Raw genomic sequence first — 18,007 nt, forward strand, 5'->3', positions numbered from 1 at the left:
ATTCAGTGTGACTATTGTTGAATGTTGTCTTTTCGATGCCATGTTTCCTTAAATAGTTCTGTTTATCTATTTTGGATTTTGTTTGTACTTTTGCTGGCTCATTTTCTACATCCATCTTTTGTAGTGAAGTTCGTGTTTCTGTGTTTCTGTGTGTAGCACATCCTTGAGCCAGTGTTGTAGGGCTGGGTGTGAAGATACAAATTCTTTCAATTTCTGTTTGTTGTGGAAATTCCTTATTTCTCCTTTATTCATAAATGAGAGTTTTGCAGGGTACAGTATTCTGGGTTGACAGTTTTTTTCTCTTAGGACTTGGAATATATCTCGCCATTGTCTCCTTGCCTGTAGGGTTTGCCATGAGAAGTCCCACATGAGTCTAATTGGATTACCTCTGAATGTGATTTGTCGTGTCTCTTGGGCACATTTTAAGATCTGTCCTTTGTGTTTCACTGAGCTGAGTGTTGCCACAATATATCATGGTGAATTCCTTTTCTGGTAGTGTCTATTGGGAGTTCTGTGTATTTCTTGCACTTGGATGTCTCTTTCAGTCTGCCTGTTGTGGATTTTTGCTGATATAATTTCATTAAGAAGGCCTTCTAATCCATTTTCTCTTTTCACACCTTCCAGAACTCCTATTAACCGTATGTTGGATCACTTGATAGAATCTTGTAAATTGCCAACTGTGATTTTTAATTTTCTAATTTTTTCTTCTTGTGTTTGATCTGACTATTATTTCCAGAAGTTTGTCTTCTAGTTCTGACATTCGCTTATATTTCATCTGTTCTGTTACTAAGAGGTTCTGCTGCATTTTTAATCTGGTCAGTTGAATTTTTCATTTCCAATATTTCATTTTGGCTTCTCTTTAAAAATCTCAATTTCTTGGGAGTGCTTTTCATTCAGATCTTGAATCTGTTTCTGATTGCTTCTAAGTAATCTGATTATTAATTTTCTGAATTCCTTTTCTGGCGTAGTCTCAATTTCTTCTTCAGCCTCCATTATTGAAGATTTGGATTACTCCATTGGCAAGTTCATAAATTCTTCCATATTCTTATTCAGGTTTTTTCCTTTGTTCTTTGGCATTTCTGTTTGGTTTCTGGTTTTATTTTTAAATTGATTTCCCTCTGCTGTGATCTGCTATGTGTCTGTGCCCATTGCAAGTGCAGGCACGCAGTTCCACCTTCTGGAGCTTTGTTTATTTCTGGTTCCTGTTGGAGGCAGGCACCAGGGCTTTAGTGCACTAAGCCCTGCCTACTGGGGCTGGGCTCCCTGTTCACTGGTTTGTAAAACGAGCTTGGTTTTTCATTGTTTAGTATTACTCGTTGTACAACTTGCATAGTGGGGGGGTGGTGGTGAAATCACTCTGAATTGTTGTGATCCTTGTTCCTGGGTGGGGCGTGTTAGGAAGTGGCCCCTGCAATTGATGGGTTTGTGCACGGGAGGTGAAAATGGCAGCCTGCTGCCTACACTCGAAGATGTAAACAATCAATATGGCTTCTCCCCACCGGCAGTAGCTCCAGTTGGGGGGGAGGAGAAACACACCGATAGATCATGGTGTGTTCAACCTCTCTGCCCATCCCCCAGAATTTCTCCTTCTTCTCGCTTAGAGCTCTAAGTGCTGTTCACCAAATTTCCCTACTCATCACTGTTTGATCTCAGTGGCCTTGCAACCTCTCACCTGGCTCACTGAGGAAGCGGCGCCTGTCTCCTTGCTGGGTCCCTGCGCCCCTCCTCTATACCTCGGCCACCTCTTCTTCCCCTGGCATGGACCCAAGCCATCTCTGGTAGACTCCTGGGCCACTCCACATGAACTTTTTGTGATTTGGCCGCCTGCTTGTATCCACCTACTCTTTAATTATCCATTTTTCCCTGTTTAGCTCAGAACATCCCGCTGCTATACCACCATCTTGCCTCCAACTCATGTCCTTATTTTAATTTTTTGTTTTGGCCTTAGGCTGACTCTCTTGGCCTCCTGAAATTTGATACCCCAGGAGTGGCATGACAGTCTGAAATAGCATTTCTTAGAATAAGTGGTGTTTAGAAAACAGTAGTTTTAAAAAGGCCAAAAAATTTTTTAAAAGCCCCGTCACTGGGGTTGGTAAACTAATGGACCCCATTTGGTACACAAATAGAGACTTTAAGGTGTCAGAATTGTAACTAATACAATACAACCATGTCACATGATTAAGGAATTATAACTAATTTTCTTTCATGTCACGTATGGATTTAATTAGTTTGTGCATTTGCTTCTGAATACTTCTTTTTTAAAAAATTTTTATTTAAATATTTTTTGACAGGCAGAGTTAGTGAGAGAGACAGAGAGAAAGGTCTTCCTTTCCATTGGTCCACCCCCAAATGGCCACTATGGCCAGCGCGCTGTGCCCAATCCGAAGCCAGGAGCCGGGTGCTTCCTCCTGGTCCCCCATGCGGGTGCAGGGCCCAAGCACCTGGGTCATCCTCCACTGCCTTCCTGGGCCACAACAGAGAGCTGGACTGGAAGAGGAGCAACCGGGACAGAATCTGGCGCCCCAACTGGGACCAGAACCCAGGGTGCTGGCTCTGCAGGCAGAGGATTAGCCTAGTGAGCCACGGCGCCGGCCCCTGCTTCTGAATACTTCTAAGTAATCCTGTAATCAAGTTTTTAAATTCCATTTCAGACATTTTTTCAACCTCATCATCTTCAGAATCTAGTATTGACTGGTTGTGTTCTTTTGGGGGTGTCATGTTGTCTTCCTTATTCTTTTTCTTGAACTGGTTCATTTGTTTTTCAGTATTTGTGGAGATACTTGTTGGTATCTCTGTTTTTTCGCTGTGGCAGCTTTTATCTTTTACTATGCCTGCCTTCGCTATTTTCTTGTAGGTACTCATTCTCAGGTGCATTAACTTACCCATTGACTTGTCGAAAGTGGAAGGAAAACTGTATGCCTTCATTCCATTGTTCCATGAATTGTCAGGGTGCATGCCACTCTGCCATATATGTACTCAGCTCTCTCTGGAGGCAATGCCTTCTTTTTGTCTCAGAGAATTTTTATGTTATATTATTTCCACTGTGAAGTTATCCTCTAACTTTTAAAAATTATTTTATTTGGAAGCAAAGTTAGAGCGAGGAGATAGAGTGATCAACATTTTTTTTCTATCTATCAAGAGATCTTCCATATGCTGGTTCACTCCCCAAATGGCTGCAGTGGCCGGAGCTGGGCCAGGCCAAATCCAGGAACCAGGAGCTTCATCTAGGTCTCTCATTTGGGTGTCAGGTGCTCAAGTACTTGATCCATGTTCTGCTGCTTTCCCAGGCACATTAGCAGGGAGTCAGATCGGAAGTGGAGCTGCTGGGACTTGAACCAGCACCCATATGGGAAGCTGGCATTATAGGTGATTGCTTAACTTGCTGTGCCACAATGCCACCCCTGTCCTCTGATTTTTAGTCAAGATTATTTATATAGTATTCTCTGGGAGCTTCTTTTCCCTTATAAATACTGACATTTGTTGGCTAGTGTCATTAACCCAGCTTCAGATTTAGAATCAATCAAGGTAACCATTGTGTTTAGCCTTTCATTTTAGCATTAATACTAACTCACATCTTGTGTATTCCTTCTGCCATTTTGATTCTAGACAGCAAGATAGGTGGCATGATCCCAAATTTGCATGTGAACTGGTGGTGTCACCTTGGGGAGGCATCTCCTTGTTGCTTTCAACCCCAATTCCCATATGAACTATGAATTCAGGATCCCAGATGCTTTTGGCAGATTTACTTCTTACAGTTTATATTCCCTTCTTCTGAAACTTGATAATGTCACAATGCTCTTTTGAAAAAAAATATTAATGAGACTTTGCAGATAGAAATAGGGCTGTAGATCTGTTCTGCGTTCACTTGTAGGCACATCTAATGTTGGAAGCCATTCCTATGGGAGATGAGTATGTACAAATAGTCTTACCTGGAATTTTCCCAGATACCCCAAGAAAGTATCCTTGAGTTATTGGGGGGTCTATTATTGGTTGGAGAATGCTTGTACTTTGAAAAATCATTCAGCATTCTGGGTGGGAATAGGGGAGATGTGGGAAAAGCAGAGAAAAGGAAAAAAGGGGGAAGGCATGAAAAAGAGGGTGAAGTGGGGGAAATTCAGGAACATAATATAGGTGTGATGTGCATGTAATCAATTACCATTTGTCCTATCCTTCTCTGACTGCCAGAGTTTTCCCCAAGACTCCACCACTTATATAAGTGCTTTTAGTAATATCTTTAGTAACTTCCTTGTATGTTTTTGGACTATCATTAACAGTATGGACTTCTTTCTTATTCTCCATTAAGGGGCCTTTGTATTAGGGATTTCTGTCAGAGAGGTTCACATTTTTCACGTTTTCAACCCAATTTTTGCCTTCCTTATCTCTGAATACTCCCTAGGTGACAAATTGATCATTTTCATCTCTCTGATTCAGTCCCTGGAGGGAACAGGTCTTAGTAAAACAAAACAATTTATTCTGTAAATAGTGGAATCACTGCTCATTCCAAGGTGCATTCTTATTGTTCCTTCTCCAGGAAACTCCAGCCTCACTTTCTGGATTTTACCTGTGATTCAAATACTAGATTCTAAGTCTCATAGCCACCAAGGATATCAGCTGACTTTTCTGAAACTCTTCATCCATTATTTGTGTCATGGGAAAACAATATTTTGCCATCATGAGTTTGGGGAAACTGTCCACCACACCGACCATTCTCTGTAATAACACTGTTCCTCTACTCTTCTCCTCTTTTATATCTCCGTGGTAAATGATGGATTTGTGCTGGCAGAATCCATTTGGGTTCATGACTTTACAAGTTGGCTTACCATCTCACTTTAGAATAGGGGTATGTTTGATATCTGTTGTTAAACCTGTAATATTTATTGTCAAGCCTGTAATAGTTTTCTAGGGATGTTGTAACTGTGTACCACAAGCTCCATGGGTTAAATGACAGAAATTTGTCTCAAAATTCTAGAAGCTAGAATTCAGAAGTCAATTTGCTGGCTAGATTGGTTGCTTCTGAGGTATATGATGGAAGAGACTTTTACAGGATTCTAATTTTGGCTTACAGATGTCCACTTTCATATTTATATGAGATTTCCAGGGAATATATGCCTGTGTTCAAATTTCATGTTCTTAACAAGGATACAGGTCATATTGGTCTGATGGTCTCATTTTAATTTGATTTCTTACAAAGACCTGTCTTGAATAAGGTTATCTTCTGAGATACTGTTAGAAATTCAATATGAATTTGACTTTGCTTCATGTTTGGATTCATTGATTGCATCCAATTGGACAACATGGCATAGTTTATGTGAAGTCATACCTAGCATATTGAACTATGTGGGATGTTTGCTAGATCATTTGTTTTCTATAAAATACTCAGGTAGCAAGTACCATTAGAATAATGGCTCAGCTACTTAAAGAAAAAAACTGAAGGGGTCAGAATTGTTGTGTAGTGAGTTAAGCTGCTGCTTGTAAAAATGGCATCCCATATGCAGGCTTGTTTGAATTCTGGCTGCTCCTCTTCTCATCCAGCTCTCTGCTCATGTGCCTGGGAAAGCAACGGAAGACGGCCCAAGTGTTTGGGCCCCTGACACTTACGTTGGAGACCTGGATCTAGTTTGAGGCTCTGGGCTTCAGCTCCACCCAACCCTGGCTGTTGCAGCTGTTTGGGGAGTGAACCAGAGGATGGGAGATCTGTCTCTTTTTCTGTAACTGTTTTTCAAATAAATACATAAATCTTGAAAAATAAAACGAACAAGAGAACAGATATGCTTGCTCATCATCACTGGGGCACATGATTAAGAAAGTCAGTTTTGATTTAAATGCAGCAATTCCTTAAAAGGGTATTTCCAATTTCAATACATTGTTTAATTATATCTTTTGGGAGTGAGAGAAGGTGGCCCAGTCTCAGGATGGTGAGGAATATGTCCATAACATTGACAGTTGTCATTAAAATTCTTTATTACTGGCTGGCGCCGTGGCTCACTAGGCTAATCCTCTGCCTGCGGCGCCGGCACCCTGGGTTCTAGTCCCAGTTGGGGCGCTGTATTCTGTCCCAGTTGCTCCTATTCCGGTCCAGCTCTCTGCTGTGGCCCGGGAAGGCAGTGGAGGATGGTCCAGGTCCTTGGGCCGTGCACCCGCATGGGAGACCAGGAGGAAGCACCTAGCTCCTGGCTTCAGATCAGCACAGCGCCAGCCATAGCGGCCGTTTTGGGGGGGGGGGGCGGTGAACCAATGGAAGGAAGACCTTTCTCTCTGTCTCTGTCTCTGTCTCTCTCTAACTTTGCTTCTCCAAAAAAATTCTATATTACTCTCAAGTCAACTATTTTATACTTTGGGGCTGGATCATGAAATAATGGCAGCAGAACCACTTTTGGTCCATTGTTTGCAGGAGAGCCTACATCAGAATATGGTTGTACTGGGCAATTATTATGTTACCTTTTGGAATTTATAAGCGTTGCTTTGAGCATATTGTTCAATACAGACTTTTAGAAACCTGTCTGGCTTACAACAGCTTCACTAGCTACATTCTTTTTTGTGGGTACCATGAGTACATTTCTATGTATACTTTTCACATTTCATGTCAACTTATGGAATTTTCTCTGATACTTCTCAGACATTGTACTTGAATGATTGGGAGTAAGGTACTGATTTGGAGAGCAATTGAATTCTTAATAAATATCATATAGCATAATGAATAAGGATGCAGATGACTTAGGGAAAAGTTGAGAAAAATGTGGGAAAGGGGAGAAAATTTTGACAAAATCAGGAAATAAGTGAGGTTATGTAATATGTGGGAAATATATTAGCCTTTCATTTCATTCTGTGAGATGCCATGGTGTATACAGACATTCTGCAAATGTTTTCTTTTAACTTTGGTTTGTAGCTTTTCTGTTTTCAAGATGTTTTATTTTAAAAGCTTTTATTTATTTATTTGAAAGGCATAGTTATAGAGAGGCAGAGAGAGAGAGAGAGAGAGAGAGAGAGTTCTTTTGTCTGCTGGTTCGATCCCTAGATGGCTGCAATGGCCGGAGCTGGGCAGATCTGAAGCCAGGAGACAGGAACTTCTTCTGGGTCTTCCACATGGGTGCAGGGACACAAGGGCTTAGAGCATCTTCTACTGCTTTTCCATGCTGTAGCAGAGATCTGGATTGGAAGTGGAGCAGCCGGGACTCAAACTGGCACTCTTATGGGATGCTGGCACTGCAGGCAGTGGCTTTTACTTGCTACACCACAGCACCGACCCCTAAGATATTTTTTAAAAAATATTTTATTTATTTATTTGAGAGGCAGAGTTAAAGACAGAGAGGCAGAGACAGACAGAAAGGTATTCCATCTACTGGTTCATTCCCCAAATGGCCACAACGGCTGGAGCTGGGCTGACCTGAAGCCTGGAGCAAGGAGCTTCTTCCAGGTCTCCCACATGGGTGCAGGGGCCCAAGCACATGGGTAAAGATCTGCTGCTTTTCCAGGCCACAAGCAGAGAGCTGGACTGGAAGAGGAGCTGCTGGGACTTGAACCAGTACCTATATTTGATGCTGGGTGTCATAGGCGGAGGCTTAGTCTACTATACCACAGTGCTGGCCCCGAAGATATTTTTGATATTTGATTATCTCTTGTGCAACCCTTCAAGTATGGATTTTTGAATTAGTTGGGTATTTCAGAGATCCTCTTTATTTTTATATTTTTGAAGTCTTTGTAAAAAAAAAAAGTGCTAGAGAATTTGGCTTGTGCCAAGCAGAGAATTCTTTGTGGGTCATAATCTCTTCCTTGGGCTGTCAAATAATCAAGATTAGAGGGCTCTTCTGCAGACATTATTGTGACTGCTTGCCTCTCAAGTTTCCCTGAAATGTATTCAGATGAGAGTTTGGTCACTGTATTAACAATTGTGGTATTTTATTAAGTTTGCCCTTTTGGAGGCAAAGAGAAAAACTTTATTCTTCAATTTATCTGTGGAAATTGATTTTAGGTTTTGGTTTTCCAGTGTATGTGTAGGATCTGAAGAATTTCCCCAGATTATGTGGCTACTCTTATATTATCAAAGATTATGTCATTGTTTCCAGGCAGTTAAGTGTCCATCATGTAAAAAAATCCCCAAACTAAATTCTTGAAGTTTGAGACTTTTATACCAATTATGTCTGTCTTTTTGCATGAGGCTTGTATTTCTCCAAGTATTTTGGGTGCATGTGTATGTGGGGTGGACCAAGTGTACCTGTTTTTATTCTGTTCTCTCCATCTCCTCATTTTACTGCTTTTTTCTCATCTATTTAGACTTGGGCCTAGGGATACAGGGAATAGTGGGAAGAGGTCACATTTTCACATGGTGGAAAAAATTGTAATGTGAGTTTGGGACTCAGACACTCAGGACAAAAAAATCTGAACTATTTATCTCTTGGTGGCTTATTCAGGTTCCCTTTTAAAAATGATTTATTTATTTGAGAGGTAGAATTACAGACAGGGAGAGGCAGAGACAGAGAAAGCCTTCCACCCACTGGTTTACTTCCCAAATGGCCACAATGGCCAAAGCTAGGCCAATCGGAAGCCAGGAGCCAGGAGCTTCCTCCAAGTCTCCCACTCAGGTGCAGGGGCCCAAGCACTTGGGCCATCTTCTAGTGCTTTCCCAGGCCATAGCAGAGAGCTGGATCAGAAGAGGAGCAGCCAGGACACTAACCAGCACCTATATGGGATGCTTAGCGCTGGAGGTGGACGCTTAGCCTACTATGCCACAGTACTGGTCCCCAGATTCCTTCTGACACCTCAAATTGAAGTCCCCTTCCACATCCATTGCCTTTTCTCTGATCGACTAGTCCATCTCCTTCAGCCTTGAGGGCTTTTATCACCAATTCTATTTGTGTCTCCCTGTTCTCCAGGTATTCTTCTTAGGTATTTTCCTTTTAATCCGTTGTCAGTTAGTCACCATCAGAGCATCCAGTTGTCATCTTCGGAGAACACAGTCATTTCTTTTTGCATGTGTTGGAAGTGCGATTTACTCCCAGGTCAGCTCTGTTTTGTCCCTCTCGCAGGTACAACTCCAATCCTAGGTTCTTAACTTATTGGAGTTGTACATTAATCGCTGTGTTTGAAAGTGCTTATCATTTACTTGAGACAAAGTTGAAGTACCTTTGTCCCTCATACAGCTGTAGAAAACTCTATAACTCATTCTCATGCTTTATGTGACCACATGGAAAACAAAAAATATTTTCTGGAGGAGAAAGTGAAGGTCATTCCCAAGTTAGCCTCTTTTTGTCTGTTTGGGCAGGCAAAGCTTTGGCCCAAGTTTCTCTTCTAACATTTTTCATTCCACATTAATTTGAGATATAGGCCTTTCTACTGTACCCCACCCTCCAGAATAGAACTCTGGAACAGAAAACACCATAGTGTCTACCACATTAGTGCACAGCAAGGGAATTAATTGTCTAATTCTTTGGTGACTAGGTGCATGTGGCTTTCACCTGTGTTCTGGAAACCTCTGATGGTTTGCAGAGGTGGTTTGACTTAGGCATAAGGAAGGGAAAACCCATGAATCTGAGAAAAGTATTCCCTAGTTTTTCCACTCATATGTGTTATTAGGAAAGTGAAACTATTTCCTCTAACTATTGGCCATAACTGGACATAAAATACTTCTTCCTGATCAAGGGTGGTCTTCCATACAGAGATGTATTGTGGTCTGCTCTCCAATGAGTAAGAATTAGAGGACATGCATGATAGGGTTGGGCAAGTCCAGTGACACTGTGGAGGCTTGACTCCTTGGCTAGTGGATGAGGAAAACCCTGCAAGCTGTGCAGCAGGGAAGGAGTAAAAATCATCTGGTCACCTCATGGCTGACCCCATGTTCCAAGCTATTCTGGCCATGGTCACCTTGCTGACAACCGGAGGAGGATCAAGAGGATTTAGATTACCTTGCTGATATCTGTGTTGTTCAGACTGTGGTATCTAATACAGTATACCACCTCTGACATGGACATTTCTCCTCCAGAACAAATAGGTATACAGCATGTGTGGAGGCCCCCTCTTTTTGTATTTGTAACAGAAGGCTTTATATACTGATCAAGGTATGTTGGGATCTTGCTGGTACTTAAAGTTGTCACATCTTCCAAGCCTAATGATTGTATGATATGAGTCACTGGATTGCCTTGAAGCCACATAGGCATAGTGAAAGTTTTACTTTGAATATGGAGGTAAGTGTCAGTTTGATTTTAGAATGATCGGACTTTATGGTTGGGCCCTTACAGATTAATACATGCAAGATGCTGTAACTGGTACCATTAAGTACACTGTTGTAGAGTTGTGTTAAATGTGTGTAATTCTTCTCTTAATTGTAAGGGTATTCCAAATGTAGAAATGTCATGATTATAACAATGGGATGAATAACAATTGGAATCCCACCATCTTTCCCCAGTCTAACCATAAGGTGTCAATCAATCATTGTAGGATACTGAATTTTGAGGGCATTGAAGGGAAGTCCCTAAATGGATCAAGGAATAAGTGAGACATATGTCTTTAAAGAGATAATACCACCCTACAATAGTGTCATGTGGCTATAAAAAACCAACCAGATTAATTCAGGACTCCTATACCACCTGACAGCTCAATGTACCAGGAGGCCTTTTTGTACCTGAACTTGCAAATGTTATCACTTTCAGGGAATCCATTCCTCACACTGAAGGGCTCCTTCATGGTGGTGTGCATGCTAATAATTTCTCAAGATCTTACTATATCCATAGTGCCAAACCCTATATGCTTTCATGGGGCTTACATTGTAACCTGTTGAGCATGCTGTCCCATGACCATCAAAGTCATCCTTTATTTTTCTTTATTATATAGGTGAAATATAAAATAGAAACCCAAGTTAGGGTTGTGTTGATATCACCATATGGATGACATTATTATATTTGTAAGGGCTATGGAAAACATATCCTCTGTATTGGAAAGGCAGTGAACTGTCTGAGTAACAACAACTTAAATTTAACTCTATAAAAAACAATAGCCAGCTACACAAGGTGTCATTTGTAGCAACCACATGGAGTAAGTCCAGAAAAAAAAGCTATGAATGTATTCTGCAAAAATGATGATGTAATTACTCTAGAAGACAAAATTTGGCACAGCATACGATGAGCTTGTTCAGTATTAGATGTACTTCATACTTTACATCGGAATCCTGCTAAGCCTGTTACTTAAGATTACTCAAGAGTCAGCTACTTTGACCCACAGCATGCCCTAGAAACCCTCCAATAAGCTATATACACTACTTCTATATTCAAGCAAATCTCTAAAGCCTTTCTGAGAGGAAATGTCAGTGACAGACTGGAATTTAAGCAAAAAGGTGTGATCACTAGGAAGTGACATTCCTTGTGATTTATCTTGTTATATGCATAAAACCACCACCTAGTATGCCCCAGTTGGGAGGCTATTGCTGATTTGTTAGTGTGTGCTGTTGGACATTAAAAGAGAAATAAAGAATGCTCATGTATGATATGTCCTGATTTTCCTATCACATCTGGGTCTCAAGTAACATCAACAAGATAGATGTTACTCAGGAAACATCCATTTTTAAGTGAAAATAGTATATCCAGGGACATACTATTTTTTTTTTTTGACAGGCAGAGTGGATGGTGAGAGAGAGAGACAGAGAGAAAGGTCTTCCTTTTGCCGTTGGTTCACCCTCCAATGGCCGCCGCGGTAGGCGCGCTACGGCCGGCGCACCGCGCTGATCTGATGGCAGGAGCCAGGTACTTATCCTGGTCTCCCATGGGGTGCAGGGCCCAAGGACTTGGGCCATCCTCCACTGCACTCCCGGGCCACAGCAGAGAGCTGGCCTGGAAGAGGGGCAACCGGGACAGGATCGGTGCCCCGACCGGGACTAGAACCCGGTGTGCCGGCGCCACAAGGCGGAGGATTAGCCTAGTGAGCCGCGGCGCTGGCGGGACATACTATTTTATATACATGTCCTGGCCTGGTTAGAATCACAACTTGGATATACTATACAATTAAGCATGACAATCCAACTCCAGTTTAGGATGCAGTCCCAAAATAAGACTATTTATTTCAGTAAGTGGAGCCAAAGAAGCCCAGGAAATGTGTCTGGAATGCTAGCTAAATAATTCAGTAGTGGGAGGAATCTTCTATTTTCATAAGCTTGACGTACCATACTTAGCGCCCAGATCTCTGCAGGGACTACTGACCATGGATGCAGTAGGTGCATTTTTAAGGACTAGCGCTGCTACTCTGTTTCCCATAACAAGTGAAATCAATGTGCCAGGAATTTGTTTGGATTCCATTTTGTATTTGTATTCAAGGACCACATCCAATCAGATAATGATACCACCTGCAGAGGAAAAGGTAGTAGGAGGAGGCTACTCCTATGCAGTAGTAGGAGGCTTCATGGGAATTTTGATGTAATAATCATGTCTCATATCAATCCTCAACATCAGGGGCAATGGAAAGATGACTTGCATTCTTAGACCAGATGGAATAATAGAAGGGAACAGCCCACACCCAGGTCCCAGTGGAGCATAGTCTGAAAAAGCCAATCAGGCTTTAAATGTGGCGTTTCCCCAGGTACCTCCCATGGTTTAGTTTTGAGGTGCAGAATGGATTTAGGTTGCCAGAGTCAGGATAGGGTAGAAACATCTATCTACCACACTGATGGCTCCCTCCAGAGCCTCTCCTCTCCTTCTGCCTCAGTGTTTTATATCTGAGATGCAGGAAATAGGCAGATGTCTGCTTAATGATTTTTGGTTCAGGTTTTTCCAAGATAGCCAAGAACAACACTTTAGAATTTGCGTACTTGGTATTTATTGTTTTGGCTTCTGTATCCTCTGGACAAACTATTCTTTTTTTTTTTTTAAGATTTATTTATTTATTTGAAAGAGTTACACAGAGTGAGGAGAGGCAGAGGGAGGGAGAGGGAGAGGGGGAGGGAGAGGGGGAGAGAGAGAGGAGGGGGATTGGGAGAGGGAGAGAGAGGTCTTTCATCCGATGATTCACTCCCCAGTTAGCTGCAATGGCCGGGGCTGCACTGATCGGAAGCTAGGAGCCAGGAGCTTCTTCCCGGTCTCCCACATGGCAGCAGGGGCCCAAGGACTTGGGCCATCTTCTACTGCTTTCCCAGGCCATAGCAGAGAGTTGGATCAGAAATGAAGCAGCTGGATCTTGAACCAGCACCCATATGGGATGCCAGTGCTTCAGGCCAGGGCGTTAACCCACCGTGCCACAGCGCTGGCCCCTGGACAAACTATTCTAAGGTGTGTTGCTTTCAATATCCTGTTCAAGGAAGTCTTTCAGGAATGTTTCTGACCATTAACACTTCCCTCTCTAGGCTCTTATAGATATTCAGGTGCATGAACTTATCTATATTACTTATTTCAAAAGTGGGGAAAACCTGTATCATATCAAGTCATAATTCTAAAAGTTGTCAGTGGCTATGCAGACCTCACCATATATGTGACTAAGTTGCCTCCCTAGCACAGTAGGCTGCACGTCAGTCTCATATATGTGACTGCCTTTTATTCTGTCTGGGGGAGAGTCTCATCTTTATTTATATTTAGCTCCACTAAAAATTGTACTCCTATTTAGACTAGTGGGAATTCCCTGGAGATTTTTTTTTTTTACTATTGTTGATGGTCCCTTAAAAACACTTGACATCAGTAGAGGTATTACTGTGGCTAATGTGTCACTTGCCTATGATGCTGGCATTCCATATGAGCAACAGTTTGAGTTCTGACCGCTCCATTTCTGATCAGCTCTCTGGTGATGTGCTTGGGAATGCAGCAGAGGATGGCCCAAGTGCTTGGGCCCCTGCCATCCATGTGGGAGACCCAGATGGAGTTCCAAGCTCCTGGCTTCAGGCTGGACCAACTCTAGCTGTTATCGCCATTTTGGGGAGTGAACCAGTGGATGGAAGACCCTCTTTGTCAATCTTTACCTCTCTCTCTGTAACTCTGATTTTCAAACAAATCAATAAATACATCTTAAAAAAACTTGGCAACTTTTGACTGGTGACTTTAACTTCAGGTATTGATTCAATCCCTGTGTCTACTTTGGGCCTTCAACTTAACAAAAATGAAGTCCTTGCATATATGATCTTTCTGCCATTTGGATTGCAACATATCAGAATTCCACACCCCAAAGTAGGAAGTGTGTCCCAATATACTTGGGATGTGGTGGCAAGTTATTTGGAGGCTGAATGGCCATGTTGTTCCTACTCTGAAATCTGGAATGGATTGGGAAGTTCAGGTACTGGTTTTTACAGATTTACTTCTTGAATTTTTTTAAAAAAAATTATTTATTTAATTGAAAGGCAGAATGAGAGAGAGTGAGTTTGATTTTCCATCTGCTAGTTCACTTCCCAAATGGCTGCAACAGCTGGGACTGGGCTGGACTGAAGCCAGGAGCCAGGAGCCAGGAGCCAGGAGCCAGGAGCCAGGAACTTCTTCCAGGTTTCACACATGGGTGCAGGGGCCCAAGCATTTGGACCATCCTCTGCTACTTTCCCAGGCACATTAGCAGGGAGCTGAACTGGAAGTATAGCATCCAGGACATGAACCAGTGCCCATATGGGGTACTGTGATGGCAGGCAGCAACTTAATTTGCTACATCACAGTGCTGGCCCCAACATCTTGAATTCTTAATCTTATTGTAAAGCCTGATAATGTCACAGTGACTTTTGTGTAAAATATAGATGAGATCCTGCTGTTTGAAATAGCCAGTTTATTGTGAAGAGAGAGGAAAAAGATACTGAATATTATGTGCATTAATTCTTAGCATATTTAATTTAGGAAACATGGTCATTTCCAAATGCATTCTACTAAGATTTCCTTGTGTAGCTACTCTACTAACATCTCCTTGAAATATTGAGTCCAATTTCAGTTAGAAAATCATTGCATTCTTTGTGGCTGTTCTCAGTGTAATGAATGAGAGCTTTAGAGAGTTGGGAAAATATGGGGAAAGAAAGAGGTGTGAACTGGGAAAATGACAGAATACAGGAGGAATATGCTGTGCATTGAACATAGTATCCCTTCATCCCCTGTTCTCTGAGTTGTTGGAGTGTATGTGCTACCTGATACTTACGTGACTCTTTAGAGCTGTGTGTCTGTTAATTGTCTCCTTCTTGTTTCTGGATGATTATCTCCAATGAGAACTTCCTCTCCACTCTTTACACAGGGATGTCTTACTATAGTGTTTTTAAGGGGACTTGTTTCTTCGTATTGTTGAGTTAGTCATTGCTTTTCTTATCTGCATCTACTTTTGAGTTGACCAGTTGTTCATTTTCATCCCCCAGGTACAGTCCTGAGAAAGAAGGATTTAGGGAGAAAAACAAATCAAAGATATGTCTTGTGTAAATGACAGAATTGCTGTTGATTCCCAAGATGTACTCTTACCATCCTTTCAGTCTGAAATGGGAATGGAATGGGAACTATTGGCACCCTGATTTGATTGAATACATGTTTTCAAATGTTGTGTTGTGGCCCATCAATATGCATAGTTATTATTAATAAAAGTATAAAAATAAATCAACAATTTCAGTATTTTCAGCATCTGTTCCTTCTGTGAGATATAAGTATGGAGAGGTAATGTTATCACTTGAGGTTCTCTCTATTTTTTCAAGATTTACTTATACGTTTGAAAGGCAGAATTATAGACAGAGAAGGAGAGATAGAGAGAGCGAGCTTCAATCTGCTGGATCCTCCCCAAATGGCCACAAAGACCCAGGCTGGGTCAGGCTGAAGCCAGGAGCCAGGAGCTTCTTCTGGGTCTCCCACATGGGTGCAGGGGCCTAGGGACTTGGGCCATTTTTTTAAACTTTTATTTAATAAATATAAATTTCCAATGTACAGCTTATGGATTACAATGGCTTCCCCCTCCCATAACTTCCCTCTCACCCGCAACTCTCCCCTCTCCCGCTCCCTCTCCCCTTCTATTCACATCAAGATTCATTTTCAATTCTCTTTATATACAGAAGATCAGTCTGGTATATATTAAGTAAAGATTTCAACAGTTTGCACCCACATAGAAACACAAAGTGAAACATACTGTTGGAGTACTAGTTGTAGCATTAAATCACAATGTACAGCACATTAAGGACAGAGATCCCTCATGAGGAGCAAGTGCACAGTGACTCCTGTTGTTGACCCAACAAATTGACACTCTAGTTTATGGTGCCAGTAACCACCCTAGGCTCTCGTCATGAGTTGCCAAAGCTATGGAAGCCTTCCAAGTTTGCCGATTTTTAACATATTTAGACAAGGTCATACAAGACAGGGTGAGGATAGTAACCAATGATCCTAAGAGTGGCATTAACCAGGTCTGAACAATTATACAGCATTAAGTGGGGAAGAGGACCATCAGTACACACAGGTTGGGAGTAGAGCCATTGGTGGTAGAGTAGAGGTTATGATTATGAAGGAATGAGGCCCAAGTGTGCTAGACAGGGTCTAGAACAACGGACAGAGTCATTATTAGAGGAGCTAAGAAAGGTGCTGTCTAAGCTACAATTTAGTTTTCTGATTGAGAGGCAAATAGAACCTGACAGAAGGGGCTTGATAATAATCTGGTGGGCTTTAGGCCTTGTAAGTTAAGAGGCCCAGACCTATCTATCTCTTCACATGGGGTATATCCTAAAGGAGGTGTGAACCTCCTAGGGGAAGGCACTCTGTTGACTTTCATTACTTAGCTGGGCTGGGAGGAGAGCTGGCCAGGTAAAGGCAGGTGGCATCTCTAACAAGAAATTTATAGTTCTTCCTGCAATGTTGCTGACCCTACTTGGCCGTCCCCTCAGCTGCAGTGGTCACTTTGCAAGCTGGGCCAACTGAAGGGCTTTTCAGCTTAGAGCCAATAGATCTGTAGCTCTGACCTGGGCATCCTTCGACTCCAGGGCAGGTCCATTTCCAGTGATCCAACTCTTGGCAGAGCTGCCAGGGCTCTTCACAAGCTGACTTCTGCTGAAGCCCAGGCTTACCACATTGAAAGCCACTGTAGTGGACTGGCCTGTTGGGTCTCCTTGAGGGCAGATCACTGTACAGATCAGCCATTAATAGGCCTGCCACCCATTGCTTCTGATGCCTAGCTTTCTTTTCCTCCTGCTTTGTGTTAAAGCAGACCAGAGGATGCAAGTCAAGGGAGTGCCCAAGTCCCATCTCTAATCTTCGGTGGCCTGAACTACAAGTCTCTAGTCACAGGCATGTTCTGTAGTAGTTTTTCTAAGGTAGAGAATGCCCATGAGGAAAATTATATTCTCACTTTAAAACTTTCTTTCCCTTTGGTCTGAAAGGGAGGTTTTTTCTACTTACTGTATACTTCGCTGATGGCGAAGTGAATCTAGCTATGAGATTATAATTTAAGCTCTTATTTTGGCTATGCTATTACAGAAAAATGTTAGCCATCTCTTTTATAAGGTCTAAAGATTAAATTGTGCATCCTACAGATTCCTTCATAATAGAATTAGTTTCCTACCTTGAAGAGAATAGAGAAATGAAAGAACAAGTTGGGCTTAGAATAGAGAAATGAGGGAGCAAGTCCTAGATCGCTTGCTGACAATAGCAATATCACATGAATACTTAGCAAACCATTTCAACCATTAGATAACAACTTAAGAAAACATTTACCAGAAGGTCCAATGCCTTCTATAAATTTTAAGAATCATGTATTTGGAAACACCTCTTAAATATCTAACATGGTGTAGTTTGTTTAACCAGTAAACTTAAGCACAACCATATAAAATGTTTTTAGTTTCTTTCTACCAACACGTTTAAAACATATGATGCACAGATTCAGGTCACACAAATTAAAATGTATCTTTGATTGATTTTAGCAGCTTAAATTTATGGACAATCTTATCTATAAGCCATTTAAAATAAAACTCTTAATAAAATTTCCCCATGTGGACATACAATATGAACACACATATAACATAGCATAATAGACCAATATAGCAATTTTAATAATAGCTTTTAAAATCTTTAACTCTTTTTGTAGATTGCCAATTGATTTGAATTGCTTTTTGTTTTTA

At 41.7% G+C, this 18,007-nt stretch overlaps 1 long non-coding RNA gene across 2 annotated transcripts in view; it reads left to right on the forward strand.

Annotated features, from left to right (window-relative positions):
* The window catches only part of LOC133753557 (uncharacterized), a 207,655-nt gene that overhangs the window by 67,271 nt on the left and 122,377 nt on the right, over positions 1–18,007 (forward strand). The window lies entirely within an intron of this gene.

This window comes from Lepus europaeus, chromosome X (genome assembly GCF_033115175.1).
Source record: "Lepus europaeus isolate LE1 chromosome X, mLepTim1.pri, whole genome shotgun sequence".
Taxonomy (NCBI): domain Eukaryota; kingdom Metazoa; phylum Chordata; class Mammalia; order Lagomorpha; family Leporidae; genus Lepus; species Lepus europaeus.